General features: G+C 42.6%; 6 non-coding genes across 6 annotated transcripts; all 6 read right to left on the reverse strand.

Moving 5' to 3' along the window:
• Nucleotides 1-8,910: 8,910 nt before the first annotated feature.
• TRNAL-UAG (transfer RNA leucine (anticodon UAG)) lies at nucleotides 8,911-8,992 on the reverse strand. Its single transcript has one exon. It is a non-coding gene; the product is annotated as a tRNA-Leu (tRNA).
• Nucleotides 8,993-18,252: 9,260 nt separating this feature from the next.
• Nucleotides 18,253-18,334, reverse strand: TRNAL-AAG (transfer RNA leucine (anticodon AAG)). Its single transcript has one exon. It is a non-coding gene; the product is annotated as a tRNA-Leu (tRNA).
• Nucleotides 18,335-19,379: 1,045 nt separating this feature from the next.
• TRNAL-UAG (transfer RNA leucine (anticodon UAG)) lies at nucleotides 19,380-19,461 on the reverse strand. The gene has a single exon. It is a non-coding gene; the product is annotated as a tRNA-Leu (tRNA).
• Nucleotides 19,462-22,562: 3,101 nt separating this feature from the next.
• Nucleotides 22,563-22,644, reverse strand: TRNAL-UAG (transfer RNA leucine (anticodon UAG)). Its single transcript has one exon. It is a non-coding gene; the product is annotated as a tRNA-Leu (tRNA).
• A 3,546-nt stretch (nucleotides 22,645-26,190) lies between these two features.
• On the reverse strand, nucleotides 26,191-26,272 carry TRNAL-AAG (transfer RNA leucine (anticodon AAG)). The gene has a single exon. It is a non-coding gene; the product is annotated as a tRNA-Leu (tRNA).
• Nucleotides 26,273-26,674: 402 nt separating this feature from the next.
• On the reverse strand, nucleotides 26,675-26,756 carry TRNAL-AAG (transfer RNA leucine (anticodon AAG)). The gene has a single exon. It is a non-coding gene; the product is annotated as a tRNA-Leu (tRNA).
• Between the last annotated feature and the right edge of the window lie 776 nt (nucleotides 26,757-27,532).

The following is a 27,532-nucleotide window of genomic DNA, read 5'->3' on the forward strand; positions in this document are numbered from 1 at the left end:
TGGACACCTCCAGCGTCCGCAGATTCTGGCTATCCCATCGGTACAAGTCCGTTATCAGGTCCTGCTGTTTCTTGCCGCGGATGTCCATGCCTCTCGCCTCGCACAGACTCTGCAGGTCGGATAGGACCATGACCTTGTAATTCCCGGACATTTCCATGCCAAATAAAAGAAAACTTAGGGGAGGGGTACTGGTTACACAGTCTCTCTGTATATATGAAAAATATATTGCACTCAGTCACTACCAACGAATTAGTTCGTTTCTCGATAGGGCTAATTCGATAGCCCTACCTGAGATACTATCAGCACACACAGATCCCAAACGCTGCCGACCACTGTCACAAGAGCCCCACTGGCCGTGAACACGCAAAACCGTCCGATCCGATTCTAGCACACAGATTGAGAGCTATGGACGCAATCTGCGTAGAATTGGCGGAGTTTGAGCGTCACGACGCAGTAGGGAGCCTGTGAGGTTACGAAAATACACTTTTACTCCAACCCAGGGGTAGATTTGCCACCATCTCTGTTTTCTATCAGCCCAGAGATAACTGCTAACTGGCTATAGACCTGTGAAACAAACAACCGGTTAAAACTGTGCAATTCCTATCTATCTATCAAAACAGTAGCGTCCCTTCGGAAGTTTAGGTCTCGTCTGTGTATACTGAATAGAAGGTTTTACTGAGAGGTAAAGACCTTTTAAAAAGCCTTTATTTGTTACAATATAAATAATTAATATATACAGACAATCGTGAACAATTAAACGATGAGAGACAGTGATAACACAGTACATAAAAGAAAAAAGGATAAAAAGAACGAATACTTATGATTCTGTGGAAAGTCCGTTCGGGAAAAGACAAAGTTCCTTTGTTGCAGTTAGTTCGCAATATGGCCGAACCACATGGCCGTTGCTCCGCCTGCAAGATGGCCACTGCTATTTCCCCAAGCAGTGGCAGTCTTTTCGGTATGATGGAAAGTGGGGGAATTGGCTGGGGGTCCTCATGCAATCAGTTTTGAGCACTGACATTTCTGGGCGGAGTCTCAAGCTCAGCCCAGGGGCGTGTCAGGCAGTGAGTTCTCAGGGGAGGAACTTCCAGCCATCCACAAAATATGTCCAATTTCATACCCCGCCGGGGTTTTGTCGCACATGCAAACCGATTTCATATTCAGATTGGGCTGAGAATACACGTTCATAGGACATCAAACTTGCAATATTTGGGGCGCACGGGGACCCCATTATTCATATCTCAGCCCCTGCTCGGGTTACCTGGCTATGTCTAGTATCACCATATTCTACAGAATTAGGGAAACAAAATTATGTAATTTTCATATTCCTCCCATGGATGGTATTTGCAAAATGTGACAAAGTTATCAACACCATGCATTCCATACTCAGTTTAGTCGGTGCCGTCAAGACTGGGAGGAATGTAGGTGTCAATAGACCTCATGCTGTGCTAGCTTCCCCTGTTGAATAGACTCTGTTGGTATTTCAGCTCTGCCCAATTAGCACATTAGTGTCACCAGAGCTTTTCCGGGAGCCTTAACAGGATTTCTTGCTAAACCAGGTTGCTTTAGCCATATGCTAACGCAGGCCCATTCAGCCCTCATGGCAAAAGGGGGGGGGGGGGGGGGGAAGGCAGGAAGGAAAAACTTCTATTTTAAAAATAAAGAATGTCAGTTTTCCGATCACGGTTGCGATCGGACAATCGGCCGCGAATCCTCGGACGACTGGGCGTCGCCCGGCGTCACACCTCCCCCTTCCCGAGCTCTGCTCAGGGAGGTGTCAACAGGACGCCTTCCGTAGCAGCTATTGGCGCTGTTGGGTCGGGTTCCCCCTGACACCGCGACAGCCCATCAGCGTTTTGGTGTCGGCTGCCTGCTTTGTGTTGGATCGTAAAGTCGTACTGCTGCAATGACAGGCTCCACCGTAGGAGCTTGCCGTTGGTTCCAGCAGTACGGTTTAGCCAACTCAGGGGATTGTGATCAGTGACGATCGTGAAGGAGCGGCCGTACAGATACGACTGCAGTTTCTGTAGGGCCCACACGATCGCCAGGCACTCCTTTTCAGTTGTGGAGTAGGCTACCTCTCGGGGCAGGAGCTTCCGGCTCAGGTAGAGGATAGGGTGTTCATCCCCCTTTCCATCCACCTGGCTGAGGACTGCGCCGAGACCGTAGTCAGAGGCATCGGTTTGCACCACAAACCGACGACTGAAGTCTGGGGCCTGAAGCACAGGGGCGCTTGCGAGGGCCTGCTTCAAGGCCTGGAAGGCATTCTCGCAAGCGGGGGTCCAGCTAACAACCTTGGGGTGCTTCTTGCTAGTGGCATCGGTCAGGGGCTTCGCCAGTGTACTATAGGCAGGAACAAATTTCCTATAGTAGCCGGCGGTCCCCAGGAACGCCTGGACCTGCTTTTTCGTGATAGGTCGAGGCCATGCCAGGATGGCGTCCACCTTTCCCGTGTCAGGTTTCAGGGTGTTACCCCCCACCCGGTGACCTAAGTACTGCACCTCGGTCATGCCAATCTGACACTTACTCGGTTTAACCGTCAGATTGGCCATGGCCAGCCTCTCTAGTACCTGGGACAGGTGTTTGAGGTGTTCTTCCCAGGTGGGGCTGAACACCGCAATGTCATCCTGATACGCTACAGCGAACCCTTGCATTCCCTCTAGCAGGTCGTTCACGGCCCGCTGAAACGTGGCGGGGGCGTTCTTCATCCCAAAGGGCATCATCGTGAACTCGAAGAGGCCGAAAGGGGTGATGAAGGCCGACTTTTGCCTCGCGTCAGGTGCAAGTGGTATCTGCCAATACCCCCGGCTCAGATCCATGATTGATAGGTACCTGGCTGATGCCAGTGTATCTAGCAGCTCATCAATGCGAGGCATGGGGTAGGCGTCTGTAGTGGTGATGGCGTTCAGTTTCCTGTAGTCTACGCAGAACCGAGTTGTCTGGTCCTTCTTGGGGACCAGGACAACAGGGGCTGCCCAGGCACTACTGGACTTTTGAACCACCCCTAACTCCAGCATCTCCCTCACCTCCTTCTGCATGTCCGCCTGTACCTCGGGAGAGACACGGTAAGCGGATTGCCTGATGGGGGGATGGGTACCTGTATCTACCCCATGCACCGCCATACTGGTCCGCCCCGGGATACCGGAGAAGGTGTGCTGGTACTGGCCCAGCACCTTCTGTAACTGCTCTTGCTGGGCTGAGGCGAGCTGTGGATTGACGTTTAGGTCGCCGTCCACATCTCGTACGTCAGCCAGCAGGTCTAACAGGGGGTCTGCCTCTCCCTGCTCTAACCGGCTGCACACTGGCAGCGCATACTGGGTCCTGTCATGGTGGGCCTTCAGCATGTTTACATGAAAGCTCTTCTGCTTCCTGCCCCCCATGTTCACTAGATACGTCAGAGGGTTTAACCGCTGCACTACAGTAAAAGGCCCCTCCCAGGCTGCTTGCAGCTTGTTCTGCCTCACGGGAAGAAGGGCATATACCTTGTCACCCACATCAAATGACCGCTCTCCAGCAGTGCGGTCGTACCATGCTTTTTGTTTGGCCTGAGCCTGGGCCAGGTTGTTGGTCACTACTGCGGACAGGGACTCCATTTTGTCCCTGAACTTGAGGACGTAATCGACCACGGAGACATCAGTGGGGTCGCCCTTGCCCTCCCATGTCTCCCGCATCAATTGTAAGGGTCCTCGGACATTCCTCCCATACAGGAGTTCAAACGGGGAAAACCCGGTTGACTCCTGCGGCACCTCCCTGTACGCAAACAACAGATGAGGCAGGTATCGTTCCCAGTCCCCACCTTGCGACTCAACAAACGTGGTCAGCATTTGCTTCAGCGTCCCGTTGAACCGTTCACACAGTCCATTGGTCTGCGGGTGGTAGGGACTGGAGACAATGTGCGTCATGTGTATCTTTTTGCACAGGGCCTCCATGAGTTCGGACATAAACTGGGATCCCTGATCGGAGAGCATCTCCGCAGGGAACCCGACTCGGGAGAAAATGTTAAGTAGCGCGTCTGCTACCTTGTCCGCCCTCAGGGAGGAAAGCGCCATGGCCTCAGGATAGCGGGTGGCGTAATCCACCACCGTCAGGATGTACCTTTTGCCACTGCTGCTGGGAGTGGGCAATGGTCCAATTATGTCGACTGCCACTCTGTGAAAGGGCTCACCTATGATTGGCAGTGGACACAAGGGAGCCTTGCGGGGGTTCCCAGCCCGTTTTACCTTTTGGCAAACAGTACATGAGCGGCAATAGTTGGTCACATCGATCCGCATCCTGGGCCAGTAGAAATGACCCTGGATACGGTCAAGTGTCTTGTGGATTCCCAAGTGCCCTGCCAGGGGAATGTCATGTGCGGACTTCAGCACATGCCCCCGGAAGGCACTGGGTACCACAAGCAACTTGGTACCCACACTTGTTTCACCTTCGGTGGGCTGTACAGGCTCGCTGTACAGCTTACCACCTTCCCAATATACCTTGAAGGTATCTTCATTCGTGAGGGGCTCCGAAGCCTGCCTTCTGAGTGCCTCGAGGCTAGGGTCAGTCTGGAGTGCTTGCACAAATGCAGCACTCTCGCTCTCAGCCAGCTGGCCCGTGGCATATGCAGTTAGTGGCTGAAGGCTACCATCCCTGTGGTCAGAGGAGGGGGAGGAGGCCGGAACCTCTTCCACCTGCTCTGAGCCCAGGTTCTGAGCAGCGCGGCTGCGTGTTACTGCCAGTACAGGTACACCTTCAGACTGGCACATACTGGCATTACTCACATCCTGGCTGCATGCATGAATTACAGTGACAGGTACAACAACATTTTCATCACAAACAATCGGTATATCAAACACAGGTACCTGTGACACAGGTACTATTGGACTCGGTACCCCTGGACTGGGCACATTCAACCCACCTCCCCCCTGTTCTTGCCCCTTGGTGCAAAGTACCTTAGTGTGGGCGGAGAGTCCGTCTCCCTCCTGGCAGTCTGAGGGGCTTGGGGCAGGTTCATAATAGGACACAAGCTTGCCCAGGTCGGTCCCCAACAAAACTGGGACCGGCAGTTGGTCCAGGACCCCAACAACCTTCTCTTGAACCCCCACCCCCCAATCGATGGACACCCGAGCCTGGGGAATGCGAGAAAGAGTGCCCCCCACTCCAGTGAGGGTAAGGTATTTGTCAGGGAGGATATTTTCCGTCGGGACCAGGTGCGCACGCACCAGGGTGACATCCGCTCCAGTGTCGCGGAAACCGGTAACAAGCTGGTCGTTCACTGTAACCAGCTGGTGGTTGCTCGTAGCGGAGTGGATCCCTCTCCCACCTGCGAACATGACGTTGTTGGGTGCTCCCGGCTGGGGTGCGCTGGCTGGCGGCAGTTGCCGTGGGCGAGGTGTAGGTGGTGCAGGAGCTGGCGCGGTCTGCCTCCGCTCCGGGCAGTTAAACTTCATGTGTCCGGGCTTGCGGCAAAAGTGACAGGTGATGCCCTCTGTTACTGCAGGCCTGGACGCAGCAGCTGCGCTGGAGGGCCTCTGGGGCGCACGGCTCACAGAGGTAGGAGAGTCTGCAAAATTGTGGGACTGACCTCCTCTCCAGCTAGATGGGGCAGTCCTGCGGGTCTCCGGCACCCTGGTCGTTGCAAAGGTCTCAGCGAGGTCTGCAGCGACCGTCGCTGACGCCGGTCGGCGCTCCAGCACAAACTGGCGTACATCAGCCGGGCAAATGTTCAGAAACTGCTCCAGGACGATTAAGTCCTCCAGGACACCGTAAGACCCTTTAGTGAGGCCTAGCGTCCACTGGCGGAGTGTGGTGAGCAGACTGCTGACCACATCTTGATAAGAATCAGTAGATTTTTTCTGCCAGGACCTGAACCTTTTCCGGTAGGCTTCTGGCGTCAGCTGGTACTTAGTGATTATAGCCTCCTTTATAGCGGTATAATCATTGTCCTTTTCCACAGGCAGCTCTGAGAAAGCATCAAGCGCTTTGTAGCGCAGCAAGGGTGTCAGATGTCTGGCCCACTGGTCTTGGGACAGACGATACTGACGGCAGGCCTTTTCGAAAGACCTCAAAAACAAGTCAATGTCAGTGTCTTTTTCGATAATAGCAAATTTAAATTTTGCACTTACTGGAGCGGCAGTCCCTTCAGCAGGGAGGCTGGGCGTTGAACTCCGGCTGGCTTGCTGCACTTTCGCCATGTTCAGCTCATGCTGTCGTCTCTCCCGCGCCTCTGCAGATTGGCGTTCCTCTCGCTTTTGCTCCGCCATGTACTGCAGGTACTTGTCCACATCAGTTTCCATCAGCTTTTGCAATGCCTGCTGCATTACTGGATCAACATAACTGGACAGTCCAGTACTGGCCGGTTCCAGGCGAGTACTTTCAGGGGTTCTGGGGTCGGGGATCACACTGACAGCCTCCTGCGTATCTGTTGCCGCATTGCCCGCGGGTTGCTCAACCTCGGTACGCACAGGATCTTCAGTCTCTGGTTCCCCTCGACTTGCGTTAGATGAGCCGGTGTCCTCCACAGTGGACACCTCCAGCGTCCGCAGATTCTGGCTATCCCATCGGTACAAGTCCGTTATCAGGTCCTGCTGTTTCTTGCCGCGGATGTCCATGCCTCTCGCCTCGCACAGACTCTGCAGGTCGGATAGGACCATGACCTTGTAATTCCCGGACATTTCCATGCCAAATAAAAGAAAACTTAGGGGAGGGGTACTGGTTACACAGTCTCTCTGTATATATGAAAAATATATTGCACTCAGTCACTACCAACGAATTAGTTCGTTTCTCGATAGGGCTAATTCGATAGCCCTACCTGAGATACTATCAGCACACACAGATCCCAAACGCTGCCGACCACTGTCACAAGAGCCCCACTGGCCGTGAACACGCAAAACCGTCCGATCCGATTCTAGCACACAGATTGAGAGCTATGGACGCAATCTGCGTAGAATTGGCGGAGTTTGAGCGTCACGACGCAGTAGGGAGCCTGTGAGGTTACGAAAATACACTTTTACTCCAACCCAGGGGTAGATTTGCCACCATCTCTGTTTTCTATCAGCCCAGAGATAACTGCTAACTGGCTATAGACCTGTGAAACAAACAACCGGTTAAAACTGTGCAATTCCTATCTATCTATCAAAACAGTAGCGTCCCTTCGGAAGTTTAGGTCTCGTCTGTGTATACTGAATAGAAGGTTTTACTGAGAGGTAAAGACCTTTTAAAAAGCCTTTATTTGTTACAATATAAATAATTAATATATACAGACAATCGTGAACAATTAAACGATGAGAGACAGTGATAACACAGTACATAAAAGAAAAAAGGATAAAAAGAACGAATACTTATGATTCTGTGGAAAGTCCGTTCGGGAAAAGACAAAGTTCCTTTGTTGCAGTTAGTTCGCAATATGGCCGAACCACATGGCCGTTGCTCCGCCTGCAAGATGGCCACTGCTATTTCCCCAAGCAGTGGCAGTCTTTTCGGTATGATGGAAAGTGGGGGAATTGGCTGGGGGTCCTCATGCAATCAGTTTTGAGCACTGACATTTCTGGGCGGAGTCTCAAGCTCAGCCCAGGGGCGTGTCAGGCAGTGAGTTCTCAGGGGAGGAACTTCCAGCCATCCACAAAATATGTCCAATTTCATACCCCGCCGGGGTTTTGTCGCACATGCAAACCGATTTCATATTCAGATTGGGCTGAGAATACACGTTCATAGGACATCAAACTTGCAATATTTGGGGCGCACGGGGACCCCATTATTCATATCTCAGCCCCTGCTCGGGTTACCTGGCTATGTCTAGTATCACCATATTCTACAGAATTAGGGAAACAAAATTATGTAATTTTCATATTCCTCCCATGGATGGTATTTGCAAAATGTGACAAAGTTATCAACACCATGCATTCCATACTCAGTTTAGTCGGTGCCGTCAAGACTGGGAGGAATGTAGGTGTCAATAGACCTCATGCTGTGCTAGCTTCCCCTGTTGAATAGACTCTGTTGGTATTTCAGCTCTGCCCAATTAGCACATTAGTGTCACCAGAGCTTTTCCGGGAGCCTTAACAGGATTTCTTGCTAAACCAGGTTGCTTTAGCCATATGCTAACGCAGGCCCATTCAGCCCTCATGGCAAAAGGGGGGGGGGGGGAAGGCAGGAAGGAAAAACTTCTATTTTAAAAATAAAGAATGTCAGTTTTCCGATCACGGTTGCGATCGGACAATCGGCCGCGAATCCTCGGACGACTGGGCGTCGCCCGGCGTCACATGGGGCAAGTGGGGAAAATGCCAGGGAACCCCTGAAAAGTCCTGAAGGAAGCTTGGGCTTCCAGGGAACCCTGGTTGAGAAAACCTGCTTTGGCCTAGCGTACAATAAAAGACATCCTCTCGAACCCCTAACTGCCCACGTAGTTAATGTATCAGCTTTTATGCAAAAGTAATGTCACCTGTCTAAAAAAAGCACAATTGTCCACTTACGTACAATGTAGCCCGTAGCACTGGAATAGATGCTATTGCACGTATACCTAAAATGCCATTCATCTACAATTGAGAGGAAACATTTGCCTACTATTGGGTAATAGGGGCAGATCTCACCTCAGTCATCTAAATGAGATCTTTGCCCTGTTTACTTTGTAGAAAGTCCTGTCTGTTGTCACTGTTGCTGTCAAAAGGTCCTCCACAGCCAGGAGTTATGAGCTGTGGCACATTGTCAGAATCCAGTGGAAAAGTGCATGTAAAGGTCTTAAGCCATTGTAAGCACTTTTTTTTCTAAACTGTATTCCTTTGTAGCGGTGAAAGAAAGTGTGGTGCTGGGAAAGCCTCATTCATGTTGTTGTGCAAGCTGATGGAGGAAAAGAGAAGTATTTGAGCTTTTTTGTTGTTGATGAAGGGATGTAGGAGATCCACAACAGACCTGCGAGGCAAGATAGAAGTTGTAGACTGGCAGTGGTGGGATTTGAACCCACGCCTCCAAAGAGACTGGAGCCTAAATCCAGCGCCTTAGACCGCTTGGCCACACTACCTTCTTGATATCAATTCTTTGTGTGCTTTTAAAATGAGGTGTGTATGAGTGGAATGTTGAGTGGTTGATATTTGTGCCATCAACAAGTAATCAACTGGGGACATGCTGCATGTATGCACCTATTCTCATTACCGCGGAAAGAGAAAACACTTGACAGTACTGGCTTTCCACTTTTTCACCATTTTTCACTTTGTTCACCTTCTTCACTTTTTTCACCATTTTTTTACTTTTTCACCATTTTTCACGTTTTTCACCATTTTTCCACTTTTTCACTTTTCACTTTTTTCAACTTTTTTCAATTTTTCACCATTTTTCACGTTTTTCACCTTTTTTCACTTTTTAAACCATTTTCACTTTTTCACCATTTTTCACGGTTTTCACCTTTTTCACTTTTTTCACCATTTTTCACCTTTTCACCATTTTTCACGTTTTTCACCTTTTTCACTTTTTTCACCATTTTTCACTTTTTTCACCATTTTTCACGGTTTTCACCTTTTTTCACTTTTTTCACCATTTTTCACTTTTTCACCAATTTTCAAGTTTTTCACCTTTTTTCACTTTTTTAACCTTTTTCACTTTTTTCAGCGTTTTTCACTTTTTTCACATTTTTCACGTTTTCACCATTTTTCACCATTTTTAACTTTTTCACCATTTTTCACTTTTTTCACCGTTTTTCACCTTTTTTCACTTTTTTCACCGTTTTTCACTTTTTTCACCTTTTTTCCACTTTTTAACCATTTTTCAACTTTTTTCACTTTTTAAACCATTTTTCACTTTTTCACCTTTTTTCACTTTTTTCACCATTTTTCACTTTTTCACCATTTTTCACGTTTTTCACCTTTTCTCACCTTTTTCACCATTTTTCACTTTTTCACCATTTTTCACGTTTTTTACCTTTTTTCACTTTTTTTAACCGGTTTTCACTTTTTCACCATTTTTCACGGTTTTCACCATTTTTCACTTTTTTAACCGTTTTTCACTTTTTCACCATTTTTAACGTTTTTCACCTTTTTTCACTTTTTTCACCATTTTTCACTTTTTCACCATTTTTCACGTTTTTCACCTTTTTTCACTTTTTTCACCATTTTCACTTTTTCACCATTTTTCACCTTTTTTCACTTTTTTAACCATTTTTTACTTTTTCACCATTTTTCACGTTTTTCACCATTTTTCCACTTTTTCACTTTTTTTCACTTTTTAAACCATTTTTCACTTTTCACCATTTTTCACGTTTTTCACCTTTTTTCACTTTTTTCACCATTTTTCACTTTTTCACCATTTTTCAAGTTTTTCACCTTTTTTCACCATTTTTCACTTTTTTCACCATTTTTCACGGTTTTCACCATTTTTCACGTTATTCACGTTTTTCACCTTTTTTCACCTTTTTCACCTTTTTTCACTTTTTTCACCATTTTTCACTTTTTTCACAATTTTTCACTTTTTTCACCATTTTTCACGGTTTTCACCATTTTTCACTTTTTCACCATTTTTCACGTTTTTCACCTTTTTTCACTTTTTTCACCATTTTTCACTTTTTTCACCATTTTTCACCTTTTTCACCTTTTTTCACTTTTTCACCATTTTTCATTTTTTTCACCGTTTTTCACCTTTTTCACCTTTTTCACCTTTTTTCACTTTTTCCACCTTTTTTCACCATTTTTCACTTTTTCACCATTTTTCACGTTTTTCATCTTTTTCCACTTTTTTTCACCATTTTTCACTTTTTCACCATTTTTCACTTTTTTAACCGTTTTTCACTTTTTCACCATTTTTCACGGTTTTCACCATTTTTCACTTTTTCACCATTTTTCACTTTTTTCACCTTTTTTCACTTTTTTCACCATTTTTCACGGTTTTCACCATTTTTCACTTTATTCACGTTTTTCACCTTTTTTCACCTTTTTCACCTTTTTTCACTTTTTCACCATTTTTAATTTTTTTCACCGTTTTTCACTTTTTTCACCTTTTTCACCTTTTTCACCTTTTTTCACCTTTTTTCACTTTTTCACTTTTTTCACCTTTTTTCACCATTTTTCACTTTTTCACCATTTTTCACGTTTTTCACCTTTTTTCACTTTTTTCACCATTTTTCACTTTTTCACATTTTTTCATTTTTTTTCACTTTTTTCACCATTTTTCACTTTTTCACCATTTTTCACGGTTTTCACCATTTTTCACTTTTTTAACCATTTTTCACTTTTTCACCATTTTTCACGTTTTTTCACCATTTTTCACTTTTTCACCATTTTTCACTTTTTTAACCATTTTTCACTTTTTCATCATTTTTCACGTTTTTCACCTTTTTTTCACTTTTTCACAATTTTTCACTTTTTTCACCTTTTTTCACTTTTTTCACCATTTTTCACCATTTTTCACTTTATTCACGTTTTTCACCTTTTTTCACCTTTTTCACCTTTTTTCACTTTTTCACCATTTTTAATTTTTTTCACCGTTTTTCACTTTTTTCACCTTTTTCACCTTTTTCACCTTTTTTCACCTTTTTTCACTTTTTCACTTTTTTCACCTTTTTTCACCATTTTTCACTTTGTTCACCTTCTTCACTTTTTTCACCATTTTTTTACTTTTTCACCATTTTTCACGTTTTTCACCATTTTTCCACTTTTTCACTTTTCACTTTTTTCAACTTTTTTCAATTTTTCACCATTTTTCACGTTTTTCACCTTTTTTCACTTTTTAAACCATTTTCACTTTTTCACCATTTTTCACGGTTTTCACCTTTTTCACTTTTTTCACCATTTTTCACCTTTTCACCATTTTTCACGTTTTTCACCTTTTTCACTTTTTTCACCATTTTTCACTTTTTTCACCATTTTTCACGGTTTTCACCTTTTTTCACTTTTTTCACCATTTTTCACTTTTTCACCAATTTTCACGTTTTTCACCTTTTTTCACTTTTTTAACCTTTTTCACTTTTTTCAGCGTTTTTCACTTTTTTCACATTTTTCACGTTTTCACCATTTTTCACCATTTTTAACTTTTTCACCATTTTTCACTTTTTTCACCGTTTTTCACCTTTTTTCACTTTTTTCACCGTTTTTCACTTTTTTCACCTTTTTTCCACTTTTTCACCATTTTTCAACTTTTTTCACTTTTTAAACCATTTTTCACTTTTTCACCTTTTTTCACTTTTTTCACCATTTTTCACTTTTTCACCATTTTTCACGTTTTTCACCTTTTCTCACCTTTTTCACCATTTTTCACTTTTTCACCATTTTTCACGTTTTTTACCTTTTTTCACTTTTTTTAACCGGTTTTCACTTTTTCACCATTTTTCACGGTTTTCACCATTTTTCACTTTTTTAACCGTTTTTCACTTTTTCACCATTTTTAACGTTTTTCACCTTTTTTCACTTTTTTCACCATTTTTCACTTTTTCACCATTTTTCACGTTTTTCACCTTTTTTCACTTTTTTCACCATTTTCACTTTTTCACCATTTTTCACCTTTTTTCACTTTTTTAACCATTTTTTACTTTTTCACCATTTTTCACGTTTTTCACCATTTTTCCACTTTTTCACTTTTTTTCACTTTTTAAACCATTTTTCACTTTTCACCATTTTTCACGTTTTTCACCTTTTTTCACTTTTTTCACCATTTTTCACTTTTTCACCATTTTTCAAGTTTTTCACCTTTTTTCACCATTTTTCACTTTTTTCACCATTTTTCACGGTTTTCACCATTTTTCACGTTATTCACGTTTTTCACCTTTTTTCACCTTTTTCACCTTTTTTCACTTTTTTCACCATTTTTCACTTTTTTCACAATTTTTCACTTTTTTCACCATTTTTCACGGTTTTCACCATTTTTCACTTTATTCACGTTTTTCACCTTTTTTCACCTTTTTCACCTTTTTTCACTTTTTCACTTTTTTCACCTTTTTTCACCATTTTTCACTTTTTCACCATTTTTCACGTTTTTCATCTTTTTCCACTTTTTTTCACCATTTTTCACTTTTTCACCATTTTTCACTTTTTTAACCGTTTTTCACTTTTTCACCATTTTTCACGGTTTTCACCATTTTTCACTTTTTCACCATTTTTCACTTTTTTCACCTTTTTTCACTTTTTTCACCATTTTTCACGGTTTTCACCATTTTTTCACGTTTTTCACCTTTTCTCACCTTTTTCACCATTTTTCACTTTTTCACCATTTTTCACGTTTTTTACCTTTTTTCACTTTTTTTAACCGGTTTTCACTTTTTCACCATTTTTCACGGTTTTCACCATTTTTCACTTTTTTAACCGTTTTTCACTTTTTCACCATTTTTAACGTTTTTCACCTTTTTTCACTTTTTTCACCATTTTTCACTTTTTCACCATTTTTGACGTTTTTCACCTTTTTTCACTTTTTTCACCATTTTCACTTTTTCACCATTTTTCACCTTTTTTCACTTTTTTAACCATTTTTTACTTTTTCACCATTTTTCACGTTTTTCACCATTTTTCCACTTTTTCACTTTTTTTCACTTTTTAAACCATTTTTCACTTTTCACCATTTTTCACGTTTTTCACCTTTTTTCACTTTTTTCACCATTTTTCACTTTTTCACCATTTTTCAAGTTTTTCACCTTTTTTCACCATTCACCATTTTTAATTTTTTTCACCGTTTTTCACTTTTTTCACCTTTTTCACATTTTTCACCTTTTTTCACCTTTTTTCACTTTTTCACTTTTTTCACCTTTTTTCACCATTTTTCACTTTTTTCACCATTTTTCACTTTTTCACCATTTTTCATTTTTTTTCACTTTTTTCACCATTTTTCACCATTTTTCACGGTTTTCACCATTTTTCACTTTTTTAACCATTTTTCACTTTTTCATCATTTTTCACGTTTTTCACCTTTTTTTCACTTTTTCACAATTTTTCACTTTTTTCACCTTTTTTCACTTTTTTCACCATTTTTCACGGTTTTCACCATTTTTCACTTTATTCACGTTTTTCACCTTTTTTCACTTTTTTCACCTTTTTTCACTTTTTCACCATTTTTAATTTTTTTCACCGTTTTTCACTTTTTTCACCTTTTTCACCTTTTTCACCTTTTTTCACCTTTTTTCACTTTTTCACTTTTTTCACCTTTTTTCACCATTTTTCACTTTTTCCCCATTTTTCACGTTTTTCACCTTTTTTCACTTTTTTCACCATTTTTCACTTTTTCACCATTTTTCACGTTTTTCATTTTTTTTTCACTTTTTTCACCATTTTTCACTTTTTCACCATTTTTCACGGTTTTCACCATTTTTCACTTTTTTAACCATTTTTCACTTTTTCACCATTTTTCACGTTTTTTCACCTTTTTTCATTTTTTTCATTATTTTTCACTTTTTCACCATTTTTCACGTTTTTCACCTTTTTTCACTTTTTTCACCATTTTTCACTTTTTTCACCATTTTTCACTTTTTCACCTTTTTCACCATTTTTCACTTTTTCACCGTTTTTCACTTTTTCACGTTTTTCACCTTTTTTCACCTTTTCCACCTTTTTTCACCTTTTTTCACTTTTTCACTTTTTTCACCATTTTCCACTTTTTCACCTTTTTTCATTTTAACACGGTTAATTACTGTGCCATCAACATGTTTATCATCTGGGGATATGCTGCATGTTGGCAGCCATTCTCAGTTCCATAAGGAAGAACGCATAACAGTACTGACTTGTGTTCCATTTCTCTGATACCACTGAGTGCAGCACCTACTGTCCGATCGCTTTTCCAATCGATTTTCTGATCGAAAATCAGATCAGATATGCATTAAATTATCTATCGAACCAACTATCTGCCAAAAAATCTCATGGTGTATTCCCATCATGAGACCCTGGAGGAAGCCTTCAAATAATTTTTGCATCTCAAGGAAACCGACCTTACTGGGGCAAGTGGGGAAAATGCCAGGGAACCCCTGAAAAGTCCTGAAGGAAGCTTGGGCTTCCAGGGAACCCTGGTTGAGAAAACCTGCTTTGGCCTAGCGTACAATAAATGACTGCCGGGATAGAGGAAAGACTGAGAAACCGTGCCACTGGTTGTTAACTGACACCTTCAGTCTCTCCTCCAGGAAGGCCTCCATCCCGTGCAGCGACAAAAAGCTCACATCATAATACTGGGGGGGATCCCCTGGAGCTAGAATCGCGTTTAAGTCACATGGCTTTGTCCCCAGATCCAGGAGGAACCGGACAAACTCTTTTTTGTTAGGAATGGCAGAATCATGTTCCCATTTAAGTCTGACCACGTTCCTCCTGCCAGGGACAAATGTCTCAGACTCCAGCTCCAGGGGAGCTAGAACTCTCCTCCCAGAAGCGGCACTTCGCACTGCACGAGAATATGACCGGGGCCGGGCAGCGGATGTCCCCTGAGCCGAGGCCGCCATGGAGGCAAGGGCTTCCGGGTTGGAGGCAGGGCCCAGGGCAGGAAAATCAAAACCTACCCTGGTCACGCTCTCCAACCCAGGCAACCCAGACCCAGCAGACACTCCACCAACCTCAGCTCCAGCCGAACTGTCACCAGGCGCCTCATCAGGCACCGAGGCAACCACAGGGGACACGGGGGGGGGGCCCTCATACCTAGGGGCATTGGGACCCAGACCAAAAATGGTTTCGCTGAGCTCTACTTTGCCAGTATAATCAAATCTCTTGATGATCTCGTTTTCTACCAAAAATGTCTTGCCATTGGCCCGAAATTCAATCTGGCATCCACAATTTGGGTCACCTTTGCCCACTAGATAGAGACCTTTGAAGTCCCCCCCAGGTTCCACAGAAAAAATCTTAGTTTTGCCTGAATGGCCTTCTATCACCACCAGGCGCTCTTTCTCTAGCCTGTAGATACAGTCCATTGTACGGATTTCTGTTATTAAGTCTTCCACTACAATAGGCGGAGGCACTACATGCTTTTTTTTAACTTTTTTCTTTCTCCAACCTTCATCTGAGTCTGAGTTGTCACCTCCAGAAAGGGAGTGAAAGCTATCACCAAACAGAGGATCCAACCCATGACTCACTTGACCATCTTTGATCATTATTATTTCACCATTAATTTCCCTATAAAGGACAGAAGCCCTTTCTGTATCACTATCGTTAGGGAAACGAGACGAAACCTTTGTTGTTACTATTGAGCTTGAAGTGAGATCTGTGACGGAAGTGTCAGGAAGAGTCTCATCTGCATCTTTGTCCCTTCCCCCCTGCAGACTTAACTCCACCCCGGCACTCCCGTTCGAGCCACCAACAAGCAACACAGGTTCTCCATCAACAACATCAGTTTGATGAACTTTTTGGGCACCGCCCACAATCACATTTATATTTGCATCTTTTTCCACATTTGTGTTTTCTACCTCCATTGAGGGCAATTCAACTTTTTCCACTATGTTACCCTCAGACTTTTTCTTCACCCTTCCCCCACCCGTCACAACAATACAGGGTCTCTTTAACTTATTTTTTCCTTTTTTTACTTTTTTAGAAGAAACTTTAGAAATAGCTGGTTTCTCACCCGTCTTCTTACGCCTGGCACCGCCCACAGGAGAGTCCTGTCCACCAATTGGGGCTTGAAAATCCTCCCCAGATTCGCCAGTGCTAGAGCCAGACTTTTCAGGGATCCCCCCCTTCTCCTCCAGGGTCACCCCTTGCTTGGCAGGGCTTAAAGACACATTTTCTGATGCATTGTCCGCATCTTTTTGTAATCCACAGGCTCCCACTCCTGCACTCAGGTGCGCTGCACTGGCTGCATGAGATACTCCCACTTGTACTCCATCGGCCCCAGTTTCCGTGTTGTAATACGAAATTCCGTCTGGATTGGCTGCAGACTGTGTGTGGTGATGCGGATCTCCGGCCGCATTGCACCCACCTCCTTCCATATGCTTGGTCACATCTTCCGCATCCTCCGCATGTTGATGCGGCTTACTGGCCGCATCAGGACTTTTTCCATGCGTCCCCCTGGCCGCGTCATGAACGCCTGTTTCAATGGCGTCATGCGTATGGATGGCCGCGTGGGGAACGCTTGCCGCTTTCCCATGCGGCTGATTGGCCGCCTCAGCTCCGCACATCACTTCCGGTAGGCGGGCCGAAAGTTCCTCCGGCGTCTCATCAACAGTGTTTGGCGTCTCGGCGCCATCTTGGCTTATAGGGATAGCGCTGTCGGCACCATTACGGACCTCCGCACTGGAAACACAGGTAGGCTCTGAGGGACTTTCCCTAAAACTCTGGGCGCACTTCTCACCCTCCGCAGCATCCCCAGACACCACCAGAGGACCGGGTAAAGCCCTACTAGCAGCATCCAGGGGAGCAGGGGGAGATTCTGTGCGGGCACCCGGGGAGGCCATCACAGCCCCATCAACCCCACCGCTAGATAACATAGCAGGGGGCACAGCTTTTGCAGCCTTGGTGCTGGCAGCACTCACCCCACCACCCACTACCACTCCAGGGGCCCCAGCGGCAGCTATACCGCCCGGACCTCCGGCGGCAGGGGAAGCAAGGCAGGCACTACCCACACCCTCCCGGGCACCCACCGCAGAGCTAGGTACTTTATCCCCCTCACCTTTTTCCTTCTTGATCCAGTCAGGCGCCTCCACTGGTGTGCTACTAGATTCCACAACCATGCACTCCTCATCTTCCTCATTATCCTCACTGCTTGTATCGATTTCAGGATCCGGGCCCAGCATTTTGCGGAAACGCCGCCTGTGTTGGTAGTTTTCCGCTAGGGGCCCTCCAATGTACTCCAGGCTGTGTAAGATGTCTTTTTGCATCCTTATCTCTTTCTTTAGCTGGACTAGGTCCTCATTCGTGTGGGACATTTCTTTCCTCCAGGATGCCCCAAACCTGTACTTTATAGTCTTGTACTTTTTTCCTAGGTCTTCCACCAGCTCCATCCTCAATTTTACCTCCCTGAACCAAGTCACCGGATCCACTTGGCCAGGGGCATCCCCCAGGTAAGTTGAAGCAGTAGGGGGGGTATGAGCCGGCCGCTCCATGGCTGGAGCGGCCGGTTAGCACAGGCAAGGCCCCTGCTAGGCCCAAGCCAAGCAGGGACCTCAAGTTCAAATGGTGCCCAAAAAAGTGCTTCAAAGTCGGCTTCAAGGAAACAGCAAGTACACCCTCTACTGGAAGTCCGGGAGCTAGGTCAAAAGCAACCTTTCTGACCAAGATAAGCTCCTCAAGTGGCCCTGATGTATAAGCTTGGACAAGTATTTGAGCAAGTGTTAAAGCCAGAGGAGCTGAGGCCTTATCTTTCCTACATAGTATATCCTTGTCAAGCAAGCGAGAAGTTAAAGGCTGGCAGTGGTGGGATTTGAACCCACACCTCCGAGGAGACTGGAGCCTTAACCCAGCGCCTTAGACCGCTCGGCCACACTACCCTGTGGATGTCTACTCTTGCGTGCTTTAAGACACGTTTTTCAAGAGTCAAAGGTTAAGCGGTTAATTACTGTGCCATCAACAGGTTATCATCTGGGGATATGCTGCATGTTGGCAGCCATTCTCAGTTCCATAAGGAAGAATGCATAACAGTACTGACTTGTGCTCCATTTCTCTGATACCACTGAGTGCAGCACCTACTGTCCGATCGCTTTTCCGATCAATTTTCCGATCGAAAATCAGATCGGATATGCATTAAATTATCTATTGAACCAACTATCTGCCAAAAAATCTCATGGTGTATTCCCATCATGAGACCCTGGAGGAAGCCTTCAAATAATTTTTGCATCTCAAGGAAACCGACCTTACTGGGGCAAGTGGGGAAAATGCCAGGGAACCCCTGAAAAGTCCTGAAGGAAGCTTGGGCTTCCAGGGAACCCTGGTTGAGAAAACCTGCTTTGGCCTAGCGTACAATAAAAGACATCCTCTCGAACCCCTAACTGCCCACGTAGTTAATGTATCAGCTTTTATGCAAAAGTAATGTCACCTGTCTAAAAAAATCACAATTGTCCACTTACGTACAATGTACAATGTAGCCCGTAGCACTCGAATAGATGCTATTGCACGTATACCTAAAATGCCATTCATCTACAATTGAGAGGAAACATTTGCCTACTATTGGGTAATAGGGGCAGATCTCACCTCAGTCATCTAAATGAGATCTTTGCCCTGTTTACTTGTAGAAAGTCCTATCTGTTGCCACTGTTGCTGTCAAAAGGTCCTCCACAGCCAGGAGTTATGAGCTGTGGCACATTGTCAGAATCCAGTGGAAAAGTGCATGTAAAGGTCTTAAGCCATTGTAAGCACTTTTTTTTCTAAACTGTATTCCTTTGTAGCGGTGAAAGAAAGTGTGGTGCTGGGAAAGCCTCATTCATGTTGTTGTGCAAGCTGATGGAGGAAAAGAGAAGTATTTGAGCTTTTTTGTTGTTGATGAAGGGACGTAGGAGATCCACAACAGACCTGCGAGGCAAGATAGAAGCTGTAGACTGGCAGTGGTGGGATTTGAACCCACGCCTCCAAAGAGACTGGAGCCTAAATCCAGCGCCTTAGACCGCTCGGCCACACTACCTTCTTGATATCAATTTTTTGTGTGCTTTTAAAATGAGGTGTGTATGAGTGGAATGTTGAGTGGTTGATTATTGTGCCATCAACAAGTAATCAACTGGGGACATGCTGCATGTATGCACCTATTCTCATTACCACGGAAAGAGAAAACACTTGACAGTACTGGCTTTCCACTTTTTCACCATTTTTCACTTTGTTCACCTTCTTCACCTTTTTTTCACTTTTTCACCATTTTTCACTTTTTTCACCTTTTTTCATTTTTTTACCATTTTTCATTTTTTCACCATTCTTCACGGTTTTCACCATTTTTCACTTTTTTTCACCGTTTTTCACTTTTTCATCATTTTTCACGTTTTTCACCATTTTTCACATTTTTTTTACCTTTTTTCCACTTTTTCACTGTTTTTCATTTTTTTCACCATTTTTCACTTTTTTCACCTTTATCACCTTTTTTCACCTTTTTTCACTTTTTCACTTTTTTTTCACTTTTTTCACCGTTTTTCACTTTTTTCACCATTTTTCACGTTTTTCACCTTTTTTCACTTTTTTCACCATTTTTCACTTTTTCACCATTTTTCACGTTTTTCACCTTTTTTCACCATTTTTCCCTTTTTCACCAATTTTTAACGTTTTCACATTTTTTCACCTTTTTTCCACTTTTTCACCTTTTTTCATTTTTTTCACCGTTTTTCACTTTTTTCACCATTTTTCACGTTTTTCACCTTTTTTCACTTTTTTCACCATTTTTCCCTTTTTCACCAATTTTTAACGGTTTCACATTTTTTCACCTTTTTTCCACTTTTTCACCTTTTTCACTTTTTTCACCATTTTTCACTTTTTTCACCTTTTTTCACCTTTTTTCACTTTTTTCTACGTTTTTCACTTTTTTCACCTTTTTTCACTTTTTTCACCATTTTTCACTTTTTCACCATTTTTAACGTTTTTCACCTTTTTTCACTTTTTTCACCATTTTCACTTTTTTACCATTGTTCACGGTTTTCACCATTTTTCACTTTATTCACGTTTTTCACCTTTTTTCACCTTTTTCACCTTTTTTCACCTTTTTTCACTTTTTCACTTTTTTCACCTTTTTTCACCATTTTTCACTTTTTCACCATTTTTCACGTTTTTCACGTTTTTCACTTTTTTCACCATTTTTCACGTTTTCACCATTTTTCACCATTTTTCACTTTTTCTACATTTTCACTTTTTTCACCGTTTTTCACCGTTTTTCACTTTTTTCACCGTTTTTCACTTTTTTCACCTTTTTTCAACTTTTTCACCATTTTTCAACTTTTTTCACTTTTTCACCATTTTTTTACTTTTTCAACATTTTTCACGTTTTTCACCATTTTTCCACTTTTTCACTTTTTATCACTTTTTTCACCTTTTTTCACTTTTTCACCATTTTTCACTTTTTAAACCATTTTTCAGGTTTTTCAACTTTTTTCACTTTTTTCACCATTTTTCACTTTTTCACCATTTTTCACGTTTTTCCTTTTTTCACTTTTTTCACCATTTTTCACTTTTTTCACCATTTTTCATGGTTTTCACCATTTTTCACTTTATTCACCTTTTTCACCTTTTTGCACCTTTTTTCACCATTTTCACTTTTTCACCATTTTTCACGTTTTTCACCTTTTTTCACCATTTTTCACTTTTTCACCATTTTTCACGTTTTTCACCTTTTTTCACCTTTTTTCACCATTTTTCACGTTTTTCACCTTTTTTCACTTTTTTAACCGTTTTTCACTTTTTCACCATTTTTCACGGTTTTCACCATTTTACACTTTTTTAACCATTTTTCACTTTTTCACCATTTTTCACGTTTTTTCACCTTGTTTTTACTTTTTTCACCATTTTTCACTTTTTCACCATTTTTCACGTTTTTCACCTTTTTTCACTTTTTTCACCATTTTTCACTTTTTTCACCATTTTTCACTTTTTCACCTTTTCACGTTTTTCACCATTTTTCACTTTTTTCACCGTTTTTCACTTTTTTCACGTTTTTCACCTTTTTTCACCTTTTCCACCTTTTTTCACCTTTTTTCACTTTTTCACTTTTTTCACCATTTTCCACTTTTTCACCTTTTTTCATTTTTTTCACCATTTTAACACGGTTAATTACTATGCCATCAACATGTTTATCATCTGGGGATATGCTGCATGTTGGCAGCCATTCTCAGTTCCATAAGGAAGAACGCATAACAGTACTGACTTTTGTTTCATTGCTCTGATACCACTGAGTGCAGCACCTACTGTCCGATCGCTTTTCCGATCAATTTTCCGATCGAAAATCAGATCGGATATGCATTAAATTATCTATTGAACCAACTATCTGCCAAAAAATCTCATGGTGTATTCCCATCATGAGACCCTGGAGGAAGCCTTCAAATAATTTTTGCATCTCAAGGAAACTGACCTTACTGGGGCAAGTGGGGAAAATGCCAGGGAACCCCTGAAAAGTCCTGAAGGAAGCTTGGGCTTCCAGGGAACCCTGGTTGAGAAAACCTGCTTTGGCCTAGCGTACAATAAAAGACATCCTCTCGAACCCCTAACTGCCCACGTAGTTAATGTATCAGCTTTTATGCAAAAGTAATGTCACCTGTCTAAAAAAATCACAATTGTCCACTTACGTACAATGTACAATGTAGCCCGTAGCACTCGAATAGATGCTATTGCACGTATACCTAAAATGCCATTCATCTACAATTGAGAGGAAACATTTGCCTACTATTGGGTAATAGGGGCAGATCTCACCTCAGTCATCTAAATGAGATCTTTGCCCTGTTTACTTGTAGAAAGTCCTATCTGTTGCCACTGTTGCTGTCAAAAGGTCCTCCACAGCCAGGAGTTATGAGCTGTGGCACATTGTCAGAATCCAGTGGAAAAGTGCATGTAAAGGTCTTAAGCCATTGTAAGCACTTTTTTTTCTAAACTGTATTCCTTTGTAGCGGTGAAAGAAAGTGTGGTGCTGGGAAAGCCTCATTCATGTTGTTGTGCAAGCTGATGGAGGAAAAGAGAAGTATTTGAGCTTTTTTGTTGTTGATGAAGGGACGTAGGAGATCCACAACAGACCTGCGAGGCAAGATAGAAGCTGTAGACTGGCAGTGGTGGGATTTGAACCCACGCCTCCAAAGAGACTGGAGCCTAAATCCAGCGCCTTAGACCGCTCGGCCACACTACCTTCTTGATATCAATTTTTTGTGTGCTTTTAAAATGAGGTGTGTATGAGTGGAATGTTGAGTGGTTGATTATTGTGCCATCAACAAGTAATCAACTGGGGACATGCTGCATGTATGCACCTATTCTCATTACCACGGAAAGAGAAAACACTTGACAGTACTGGCTTTCCACTTTTTCACCATTTTTCACTTTGTTCACCTTCTTCACCTTTTTTTCACTTTTTCACCATTTTTCACTTTTTTCACCTTTTTTCATTTTTTTACCATTTTTCATTTTTTCACCATTTTTCACGGTTTTCACCATTTTTCACTTTTTTTCACCGTTTTTCACTTTTTCATCATTTTTCACGTTTTTCACCATTTTTCACATTTTTTTTACCTTTTTTCCACTTTTTCACTGTTTTTCATTCTTTTCACCATTTTTCACTTTTTTCACCTTTATCACCTTTTTTCACCTTTTTTCACTTTTTCACTTTTTTTTCACTTTTTTCACCGTTTTTCACTTTTTTCACCATTTTTCACGTTTTTCACCTTTTTTCACTTTTTTCACCATTTTTCACTTTTTCACCATTTTTCACGTTTTTCACCTTTTTTCACCATTTTTCCCTTTTTCACCAATTTTTAACTTTTTCACATTTTTTCACCTTTTTTCCACTTTTTCACTTTTTTTCATTTTTTTCACCGTTTTTCACTTTTTTCACCATTTTTCACGTTTTTCACCTTTTTTCACTTTTTTCACCATTTTTCCCTTTTTCACCAATTTTTAACGGTTTCACATTTTTTCACCTTTTTTCCACTTTTTCACCTTTTTCACTTTTTTCACCATTTTTCACTTTTTTCACCTTTTTTCACCTTTTTTCACTTTTTTCACCGTTTTTCACTTTTTTCACCTTTTTTCACTTTTTCACCATTTTTCACGTTTTTCACCTTTTTTCACTTTTTTCACCATTTTCACTTTTTTACCATTGTTCACGGTTTTCACCATTTTTCACTTTATTCACGTTTTTCACCTTTTTTCACCTTTTTCACCTTTTTTCACCTTTTTCACCTTTTTTCACCTTTTTTCACTTTTTCACTTTTTTCACCTTTTTTCACCATTTTTCACTTTTTCACCATTTTTCACGTTTTTCACGTTTTTCACTTTTTTCAGCGTTTTTCACTTTTTTCACCATTTTTCACGTTTTCACCATTTTTCACCATTTTTCACTTTTTCAACATTTTCACTTTTTTCACCGTTTTTCACCGTTTTTCACTTTTTTCACCGTTTTTCACTTTTTTCACCTTTTTTCAACTTTTTCACCATTTTTCAACTTTTTTCACTTTTTCACCATTTTTTTACTTTTTCAACATTTTTCACGTTTTTCACCATTTTTCCACTTTTTCACTTTTTATCACTTTTTTCACCTTTTTTCACTTTTTCACCATTTTTCACTTTTTAAACCATTTTTCAGGTTTTTCAACTTTTTTCACTTTTTTCACCATTTTTCACTTTTTCACCATTTTTCACGTTTTTCCTTTTTTCACTTTTTTCACCATTTTTCACTTTTTTCACCATTTTTCATGGTTTTCACCATTTTTCACTTTATTCACCTTTTTCACCTTTTTGCACCTTTTTTCACCATTTTCACCATTTTTCACGTTTTTCACCTTTTTTCACCATTTTTCACTTTTTCACCATTTTTCACGTTTTTCACCTTTTTTCACCTTTTTTCACCATTTTTCACGTTTTTCACCTTTTTTCACTTTTTTAACCGTTTTTCACTTTTTCACCATTTTTCACGGTTTTCACCATTTTACACTTTTTTAACCATTTTTCACTTTTTCACCATTTTTCACGTTTTTTCACCTTGTTTTTACTTTTTTCACCATTTTTCACTTTTTCACCATTTTTCACGTTTTTCACCTTTTTTCACTTTTTTCACCATTTTTCACTTTTTTCACCATTTTTCACTTTTTCACCTTTTCACGTTTTTCACCATTTTTCACTTTTTTCACCGTTTTTCACTTTTTTCACGTTTTTCACCTTTTTTCACCTTTTCCACCTTTTTTCACCTTTTTTCACTTTTTCACTTTTTTCACCATTTTCCACTTTTTCACCTTTTTTCATTTTTTTCACCATTTTAACACGGTTAATTACTATGCCATCAACATGTTTATCATCTGGGGATATGCTGCATGTTGGCAGCCATTCTCAGTTCCATAAGGAAGAACGCATAACAGTACTGACTTTTGTTTCATTGCTCTGATACCACTGAGTGCAGCACCTACTGTCCGATCGCTTTTCCGATCAATTTTCCGATCGAAAATCAGATCGGATATGCATTAAATTATCTATTGAACCAACTATCTGCCAAAAAATCTCATGGTGTATTCCCATCATGAGACCCTGGAGGAAGCCTTCAAATAATTTTTGCATCTCAAGGAAACTGACCTTACTGGGGCAAGTGGGGAAAATGCCAGGGAACCCCTGAAAAGTCCTGAAGGAAGCTTGGGCTTCCAGGGAACCCTGGTTGAGAAAACCTGCTTTGGCCTAGCGTACAATAAAAGACATCCTCTCGAACCCCTAACTGCCCACGTAGTTAATGTATCAGCTTTTATGCAAAAGTAATGTCACCTGTCTAAAAAAATCACAATTGTCCACTTACGTACAATGTACAATGTAGCCCGTAGCACTGGAATAGATGCTATTGCACGTATACCTAAGGGCTCGTTCCCACTATCGCGAATCTGCATGCGTCCAACGCATGCAGATCCGCACATGTAATGCAAGTGGATGGGCCTGTTTCCACTGTAGCGTTGTTGAGGTGCGTTTTTTTCAGCGTGAAAAAAACGCACAAAAGAGCCAACGATTTCGCCTGCGTCGGGAATCCGTGCGAATCGCCGCTAATGTATTTAATAGTAAAAACGCATGCGTTTGTTACATGCGTTTTTACCCGCGATTTCGCGTGCGATTTCGCACCTTTTTCAATTTTATTTAGCCCTGGCAGTGTCATGGTTAATTTCGCATGGCACCCTGCCATGCGAAATCGCATGCGAAATCGCGGGTAAAAACGCATGCGGAAACTCATCCGCATGCGTTTTTACAAGCGTCGGAATGCGGCCGAAATCGCGTCGCAACAGTGGGAACGAGCCCTAAAATCCCATTCACCTACAATTGAGAGGAAACAGTTGCCTACTATTGGGTAATAGGGGCAGATCTCACCTCAGTCATCTAAATGAGATCTTTGCCCTGTTTACTTTGTAGAAAGTCCTATCTGTTGCCACTGTTGCTGTCAAAAGGTCCTCCACAGCCAGGAGTTATGAGCTGTGGCACATTGTCAGAATCCAGTGGAAAAGTGCATGTAAAGGTCTTAAGCCATTGTAAGCACTTTTTTTTCTAAACTGTATTCCTTTGTAGCGGTGAAAGAAAGTGTGGTGCTGGGAAAGCCTCATTCATGTTGTTGTGCAAGCTGATGGAGGAAAAGAGAAGTATTTGAGCTTTCTTGTTGTTGATGAAGGGACGTAGTAGATCCACAAGAGGCCTGCGAGGCAAGATAGAAGTTGTAGACTGGCAGTGGTGGGATTTGAACCCACGCCTCCGAGGAGGCTGGAGCCTTAATCCAGCGCCTTAGACCGCTCGGCCACACTACCTTGCCGATATTGATCTTTTGTGTGCTTTTAAAATGAGGTGTGTATGAGTGGAATGTTGAGTGGTTCATTATTGTGCCATCAACAAGTAATCAACTGGGGACATGCTGCATGTATGCACCTATTCTCAATACCGCAGAAAGAGAAAACACTTGACAGTACTGGCTTTGGTTCTATGCCTCTGGTGACAGCACCTAGGAAAGTGCAGGTAAAGCACTCTATGCCACAGCAGAATCAATGGATTAGTCTTCTCAAATGTAACCTTTTCTGACCAAGATAAGCTCCTCAAGTGGCCCTGATGTATAAGCTTGGACAAGTATTTGAGCAAGTGTTAAAGCCAGAGGAGCTGAGGCCTTATCTTTCCTACATAGTATATCCTTGTCAAGCAAGCGAGAAGTTAAAGGCTGGCAGTGGTGGGATTTGAACCCACGCCTCCGAGGAGACTGGAGCCTTAATCCAGCGCCTTAGACCGCTCGGCCACACTACCCTGCGGATGTCTACTCTTGCGTGCTTTAACCCTCTGGGGGATAATCCCGAGCTGAGCTCGGGGTAAGCCGCCACAGAGGTTTTCTCAGGCCCTGGTGGGCCGATTTGCATAATTTTTTTTTTGTTGCACGCAGCTAGCACTTTGCTAGCTGCGTGTATATACCGATCGCCGCCGCTCCGCGCTGATTCGCCGCTACTCGCCGTGCCGTGCCGCTCCCCCCCCCAAGACCCCCTGCGCAGCCTGGCCAATCAGTGCCAGGCAGCGCTGAGGGGTGGATCAAGACTCCCTCTGACGTCACGACGTCGTTGACGTCGATGACGTCATTCCGATCGTCGCCATGGCGACGGGGGAAGCCAAACAGGAAATCCCGTTCTGAACGGGATTTCCTGTTTGCTTTGTATGCCGGAGGCGATCGGAGGGGGTGGGGGGATGCCGCTGCACAGCGGCTATCATGTAGCGAGCCCTGGGCTCGCTACATGATTTAAAAAATAAAAAAAAATTAAAAATAGTGCTGCGCCACCTCCTGGGCGATATAATTGTATCCCCCAGGAGGTTAAGACACGTTTTTCAAGAGTCAAAGGTTAAGCGGTTAATTACTATGCCATCAACAGGTTATCATCTGGGGATATGCTGCATGTTGGCAGCCATTCTCAGTTCCATAAGGAAGAACGCATAACAGTACTGACTTGTGTTCCATTGCTCTGATACCACTGAGTGCAGCACCTACTGTCCGATCGCTTTTCCGATCAATTTTCCGATCGAAAATCAGATCGGAT

Source organism: Hyperolius riggenbachi, chromosome 12 (genome assembly GCF_040937935.1).
Source record: "Hyperolius riggenbachi isolate aHypRig1 chromosome 12, aHypRig1.pri, whole genome shotgun sequence".
NCBI classification, from domain to species: domain Eukaryota; kingdom Metazoa; phylum Chordata; class Amphibia; order Anura; family Hyperoliidae; genus Hyperolius; species Hyperolius riggenbachi.